The following is a 7,513-nucleotide window of genomic DNA, read 5'->3' as shown; positions in this document are numbered from 1 at the left end:
AGTGAAAACACAAGTGAGTAGCAACGTACCGTCTCGAGAACATGAAATCATTTTACAATGTTGTAAAATCGTTTTATGTTCTCTGGTACCGAATCATATAAGATAAAAATCTGTCTTTTCATAAATTTATCTAAACGCGGCAACACTATTGCTCTCAAGCTAATATCGTATGCGATCTACTCAATTTGCACACACACATATTCGCGAGCATGCTACTGGTGAGTGAGAGAGAGCGTGCTGTTGTTTATGTAGGATCACATGGCATTGTTTTTGTACTATGCTCTCGCCCTCTCATTTCGAAATAATCATTTATCCAAAAACTGCTGAGCATTGCATTGTTGTTGTTAGCTCCTCGCAAATTGTTGCGCATTGTATTGTTTGCTTCAATGCTCGGCAGTGTATGTTTGTGTGTGTTCCGTGCACGCCGTCGCGCAACAACAACAAAAACACGAGCACGGCACAAGAACAATTGAGCGAGCGAGCAAAGTCGGAGAAACACGATAAAAGCGTTGTTGGTATAATACGAACGTTGCGAAGCAGAAGCAAAGTAAACGAAAACAAAAACATTAAGAAGAGTGGAAGACAATGCAAGAAACGATTTTTGATCGTATGCTAGCCGTTAATGCTGCTGCTTCTTGTTCGCTGCCGTTTCGCCGTCGTTTCGTTGTCGCTGTCGTTGTCGGTGGCTCCTCATTCGCTTTTAACAATACAGAATCTCAGTCTCAGTTTTTACACAGAATTCATCGGTGTGTCTGTATGAAATTCATTAAATAAAGCCGCAAATTGAACAAATGCGCATGTGAAACTAGCGATTTACGCAAGCTAATCTAAAATAAAACAGTGTGAAATTCAATTGAATTGAAAGTGAAAAGTGGAATAACAGTTTGGCTGTGCCAATCTACCTATAAAATCTAGAAGTTACTAACGAGTTAACTAGTGAAAAGTGAAGTTAGAAATATTTGTAAGTGTTTTGTGTGCCGACAGGTTGCCACAGTGACCAATTTCGCAGGCGTCGAGTGTCAAAAATCGCCAGGCTAACACTTACGCCCCCTTTACACACCTCGTTGGAGTGTATACGATTACAATAACACGGTGTGCATTGCCTGAATTGCTTTGGAAAACTGAAAGTGAAACGAAAAATTTGTCTCATTTCAATTTTTTCCTTGTTGAAAATTGTTTATATTTGTATATTAGTATTTTCTTTCGCGTTTTTTTATTGTAACTCGTATTTCGTTGTAATTATTTTTTTAACGGAAAAATATATATTCATAAATACGTGCGTGCCCAGTGTGTGTCCTTGTCTGTAGCGGTGTCGTGGTGTGTAATTCCGCATATATTTGTAGCCTCTGTGACCGCGCTTTTCGCGTTTAGCATTCTTGTTTGCTCCCCGTGTAGCTCGTCGTTTGTCGTCCTTTCGGTCGTGATTCGCATATAGTCGTTCGTTGCCCAACGTGATCGTGTTGTACCTGTAAAGGAAGTAGCGTAGTTTACGCAGCGCGGAATTCAGAATCCAGTTGGAATCGAGGCATACCAAGCTTTTATAAGGCAACAGTGTGTGTTTCTTCTGCAGCAAAAGGAATTCTTACGTCATTTGTCCACTGACTTCTAGCTTTGACTCCAGTCAAATAGGCAAATGGTCGGCAGTCAAATGACCCCTTAAATGAAGTTTCCCTCGTCTTCATATTTATAAAAATATCTTTTTTTTTTCAGTTTCAGTTATAAAGAAAAATATTACTTGTTCCAAGTCCATTCATACGCAACGAGGTGTGTCGCAATCTCTTCTTTTTGAGAATTGTGTGTGTTTATGAATTTGATTTTTTCCGCTCAAATAAAAGTCTAAATTAATTTAAGTGTTACTCTTCATTATTGACCAAATTGAAAGTGAAGTGTGTTTTGCAAGAAGGTTCAAGAAAAATTTGACTAAAACCATAAAAAAAAGTTGTATAAAACTTCGAAAAACCCAGTGTCGTTTTGTAGCTGAATACCGCGCGTGATTTGCAAGTGTCTCCTGCACTACTGCAAAGTTACCAAAAACAAGGATCACATAATCCCAACAGCGTTCTTCCATTTGGATACGTCATTGTGCAAACTGTAAGTGCAAACTGAAAAAAATAAAATAATTAATTAAAAGTTCTTCAATTTACCATTGTATATATGAACATATCTACTTACTCTATCTCGCTGTAATACCACAACTCTTTGCCACCGTTTACTTATTTTTTTTTTACTTTTGTTTATCCACGCATATCTACTCGTTGTAATCAATAATAAATGTCTTAAGCCACTTGTAAATAGTCCGTACATTTTGTATGTATGTTTTTTTGCTTCACCTAGTTTCTTCTAATTCTGCACACACACACTCTTCACGCTCCTCTACTTCTACCATAATTAACCAACCACTTCTTTGCGTCATATGTTACCACTTTCGTTTTCAATCGTTTGCTATTTTTTATTCTACACTCTTTCGCCGGTTTGTTACCTGCGCACGTGTTGTGCCATACCTGTTTCTACTGCGCTTCCTCTACTCACTATTCAACCAGCATCGGTCTACTGCATACTTACGAATCTATAATGGATAGTCACTTAGTTGTTCCTGCGCATGCCTTCGTCGTTACCTGGACTTCTTCTAAGTATTTCGGTTTCTATTCTTTGGTTATTTTTCACTTGCTGCATTTCGATTTTGAAGTGAAACAATATACGAAGATAATGTCTTAATATAACAGTGTTTGCGAAAACCACACAGGTCTTCGAAAAGGTTCAAGTTTCAGTTTAGGAAAATTGATTGAAAAAAGGAAAATTTGGTTCTAGATAATACTGGAATTAAATGGAAAAAGGGTCTAAAATATTCAGCAGTAAATAGTAGATACTTTACAAATCGGTATATAGAGGATGAGGTACGAATTTTTAAGATCTTTACAAAATGATTAATTTTATGAAGTGTGGCTCATTTTATCATGCCTTCAAGAACTTGTGAATTCTAGTCGTTTCGAAATAAGTCTCGTTTGAGTGCATGATACAATTATTTGTATAGAACCTGTTCCCAGAATGAAAACCTGAAAACAATTTTTTCTGAAAGGATCTCTAAACATGTAGGTCCCACTAATAGTAACAAGAAAATAATGATTAAGAGATTACTTAATATTTGACTAATATAATTTTGGTAGGCGTTTTATTTGAATCGACAATAAATCCTATAAATTTTTAAGCCGCTAAACCTCCCTGATTGATTTTATGCGTAATTTTTCACACTGAAATGCGTTAGTAGATTTCTTATTGACTTCCGAAATCCGATCGCCATTAAAAATTTCTTTGGATCAGACTCTGAGAGTTTCGGAAAGCTACACCGTATCTAATAGATCAATTTCAATTAATTTTCAAATAAATTCTAAATTTATTTAAACTGAATCAGATGATATCAAATAGGGCCAGTCTAAAAGAATCAAAGTAAGAAATTGAGTTCACGGAATAAAGAGAATGAATAGATCTTCCGTTCCTAGATCTCATATACTTCACCTCCTCAGTTTAGATGAATTTAATAGAGAAGATATTTCAACTATACCAGTAGTTGGCGGTTGTTGACGGAGAAATTATAGATCTACTATCTTCTCGGTCACTATTCGTAGTTTCTTTCAATACTACAATAAACCCGATATTTTGTGGCTGATTTCAATAAAGTGATCCTTACATATTTTAAAGACGAACCAACTATGCTAACCCAACTGTTTATGCGGTTTTCAACTCAGAGCAGACATTTTAATTACTTGTTTATGTCTTATGACTCACCGGTTCAAACAGGTTTAGATCGCAGAAATAACAGCTCTTGGTCGGATAAAATCCGGGTCAATTCTGGTATCGCAGAACCGGCTGTTGTGGCAATAGTATTCCATCTTCATCGTCGCTGGTCTCACGCAAGCTCGGTATTCGCATAATGCAATCTATGCGAGCTGACCATGAGAAACACCTAAAAAAGCAAAATAATTTTGTATGTACTTATGGTTCCGTGAAATGTGAGTCAACGTAATCTACGCCAGCTTACAAGGAAATCTATAAACAAATAAAGTATATGTACGAGTATGTGAACTTTTCAGCAAACCTGCAGCGACAATAGACGAAACCAGGGAAGAGAAGAAAATAAAAAAGAAGAAATATGCGCTCCCAGGCTACCAGTTGTAACCGCAAAGTTCGCAGAAATCACTAGAAAATACTGAAGGTGTTACGACATTGCGCCGCGACAACGAGCTGGATAAAATTTCAGACGCTTTCGTCAACTTCAAAGTGGCAACCCACGAAGTTTTTGTTGCAGTGACTTACGGTGGCGCGCTCGCCGCGTTGTTTACGATGCATTACTGCCAATAAAGCGCTGTGAAGTTTTCAAAAGCGAATTTTTGCTTTAGTTGCATTAATTCTGCATTCCTTTTGCTTTTAATTATAATTATTTTCCCGTTAAATTATATTTTCAATATGCAACTTACATTTTTTTGACGGCTTTCGAGCCGGGTTTCATGGCTTTGTTTGGCTTGAGTTTATATACAATATTTTTCGTAATTTATACCGTTTCACACACACACACATGTATAACTTCTTCAATTTATCGCACTGTGTGGGTGAGTGTGTGTGCGGCTGCAAAAGCTTGCGGAATCTTATTTGCGCCGATAGAAAAAAAATCATATGTCAACAGAAGGGGGGCGGAAACACACACAAAACACGTAATAAATATGTAGAGTAAATATAAATGAAAATACTTAGCGCTGTCTAAGCGCGTCGACTGTGGTGGCGCGGTGTGCGCTTGGCAGTGGTGTGCTGATAAGGACTGCGCGACAGCGCTGGTTTGCATTGGAGTTATTTCATTTGCTACTGGCTCATACTCATACTTATATATAGAATTCTAATTTATTCTTGTTATTTTTGTTGTGTTTGTATGTGGCAAATTCGCTTTTATCGGCGGCACGGCAGGCTGCCATGAGCGCGCCAACCGACAAGAAATCTCATTAGTTTGTGCGAAACAACAAAAGCGCCAGCGACTTGTCTACAAAATAAAAATATATAAATAATTTCGTTAATTAAAAATGTAACTTGGTGACTTTTAAGTATGTGGGTGTGTGATTGCATTCTGTGATTTTTTTGCACCCGCTCAGATCTACGCCCTCGCAGAAGGTCACACAATATATATCAAAATATTAGAAATATCAAAAAAAAAAATTTATTTTACCTTTGTTCAATTTAATATTACTTTTTTTACTTTATTTTATTTTATTATATTTTTTTTATTTTATTTTATTTTTTATTTCATTTTATTTTATTTTATTTTATTTTATTTTATTTTATTTTATTTATTTTTTATTTTATTTTATTTATTTTTTATTTTATTTATTTTTGTTTTATTTTATTTTATTTTATTTTATTTTATTTTATTTTATTTTATTTTATTTATTTTTTATTTTATTTTATTTATTTTTTATTTTATTTTATTTTATTTTATTTTATTTATTTTTTATTTTATTTTATTTATTTTTTATTTTATTTATTTTTGTTTTATTTTATTTTATTTTTTTAATTTATTTTTATTTTTTTACCTATGTTTGCGAAGAATTATTTTACACTCCAAACCAAATTGTATACTTTTAAACATTCCCAAAACAAGCTCTCATCAATAATACCCGGCCGCTGACTTCCAAATGCATCATAGATCATTTGTAGAGTTGAAGAAACTCCGAACAGATCCGGTTTGATTACCGCAATTACTCGAATTTCAAACTTTTTTCATAAACATTTGTGTCAAAACAACAACAACATTTTATCAACCGGTCGTCAGTCAAGAAATTAAATTCATTCTACGCCTTTCGCACTCTCCAATGAAACAAAACATCAATTACTTGTAATTTTATTCACACTTTGGTTGCCTCTTTCTTTGCATTCTTCTTTGTTTCTAAATTTATGCGTTCAATAAACTCATTGCGACAGATTTTTACTCGATGTTTTCCCTTAATTGGTATTGCACGCATGCAAACCCGTTTGGTGAGATCACAAGCGTTGCAATAACAAATCTGAAATTGAGGAGAGAATATAGTCATATAAACACAAATCAAGATTATAAAAGACTGATTTCATTCAGTTAATATATTTAAATTTGAAGAACACCTTACCATTTACAGTCGTTTAAGGATCCTTACTGCCCTCTCTCAAGTTGTTTATGAAACTAGGTCAGAACTTGCTCTCGTATAAAATTTCCATCTTTCTGTTTTGGGCTTATGCCTTTTTGGAATCATATTATTTGAAACCACTACCAATCTCAATTATTCTTCACAATTTCGACTGGTTCTTCTGTATGTTTCTGTTAATCACAATAGGTTTTTTAGAATGTATCTGTGTTGATTTTTTCAATTTTTTTTTTTTCAAATTTTAAATTGTATATTTAACAAATCTTCGGTTTTATTTTTTAGATTATTTTACATTGTGCAAATTAAATAATTTTAAGAATCCAAACAGGTTTAGTTGATCTTTATTATTTTTGAAGTTTAAAAAATTAATCTGTTCAATCAGTGGAATCTTCTCCTCTAGTGAATCCCATTTCTGGAAAGGATACATTTTTGCTACACCCACACCTTGCAAATACATGCGAAGTGCTGTCGTCTGATAAGTTGATTGCTTGTGATTTTAATTCTAAGCAATGAAATAAAAAAAATACTTAATTTTCATTCTGGGATTTCAGTGCACTCATTTCATCATTTTCTCATTTCTATCATATTTTTAGAGATCGAATAAAAAATCTATGTCATTTGTGTTTTTATAATATTTTTACCACTTGGTAAATGACCCTTAATTAAGACGAATAGGTTGTTAATTGACAACATTATAAGGCTGCCTGATACACCTAATATATATACATGATACTATATAATGTATATATTATATATAGTATAATGTTTTCCTCCACTTTATTTGCATAATCTTCTAAAATATAGGATAATGGGTTAATCAGAATAGCAATTAGGGAATTTTGTATAGAGTTTACTCAACTTTTTTCTGTAACTCTCCTTAAACACATTTTTTTGTTAAGTGCTGTAATTCAACTGTTTTCTGTAAGGAAATATCAATTCAGCGTTTCTTAAGCACTCCAAAGGTAGTACAGTGGAACTTCTCTAACTCGAATCACCATAATCCACAATAAAAATTCGAGTTATGAAGAACTTCGAGTTAAGGAAGTTTGAGTTATGGAAGGAAATTTGTATGAAATTTGCCTTCTATTGCCAATTCAAAAGTTCGAGTTATGGAGATCTTCGAGTTATGGAAGTTCCACTGTATTTGAAACACTTTCTTAACAACAATACAATAAACTCGAGTTACTGATTTAAAGTCAATTGAAGCATTAAATTTTCCTTGTCATCTGAAGTGCGTGACTTCTTTAGTGTAACAAGTGATCGTACTTCAAACTGATTTATAATACTTCAAAACATAAACAACCAACAACTTTAAAGCTACACTACTATGTCCCTCTGTCTTTCAGTGCATTTCC

At 33.8% G+C, this 7,513-nt stretch overlaps 1 protein-coding gene across 8 annotated transcripts in view; it reads left to right on the top strand.

Moving 5' to 3' along the window:
- Nucleotides 1-702: 702 nt before the first annotated feature.
- LOC105220190 (polypyrimidine tract-binding protein 1) overlaps nucleotides 703-7,513 on the top strand; it is a 325,184-nt gene continuing 318,373 nt past the window's right edge. For 2 of the 8 annotated variants that reach the window (XM_054225424.1, XM_054225423.1), the window contains exons 1-2: nucleotides 1,091-1,553; nucleotides 1,711-2,091. The gene's annotated coding sequence lies outside the window, so the exon portion shown is untranslated. Of the gene's footprint in view, nucleotides 962-1,090; nucleotides 1,637-1,710; nucleotides 2,092-7,513 lie in introns of those variants that run through there. The other 6 variants (XM_029043894.2, XM_054225420.1, XM_054225418.1 and 3 more) reach the window with 6 other exon arrangements.

This window comes from Zeugodacus cucurbitae, chromosome 2 (assembly GCF_028554725.1).
Source record: "Zeugodacus cucurbitae isolate PBARC_wt_2022May chromosome 2, idZeuCucr1.2, whole genome shotgun sequence".
NCBI classification, from domain to species: Eukaryota; Metazoa; Arthropoda; class Insecta; order Diptera; family Tephritidae; genus Zeugodacus; species Zeugodacus cucurbitae.
The sequence above is the reverse complement of the archived record's forward strand: the minus strand, read 5'-3'. Positions and strand labels throughout refer to the sequence as shown.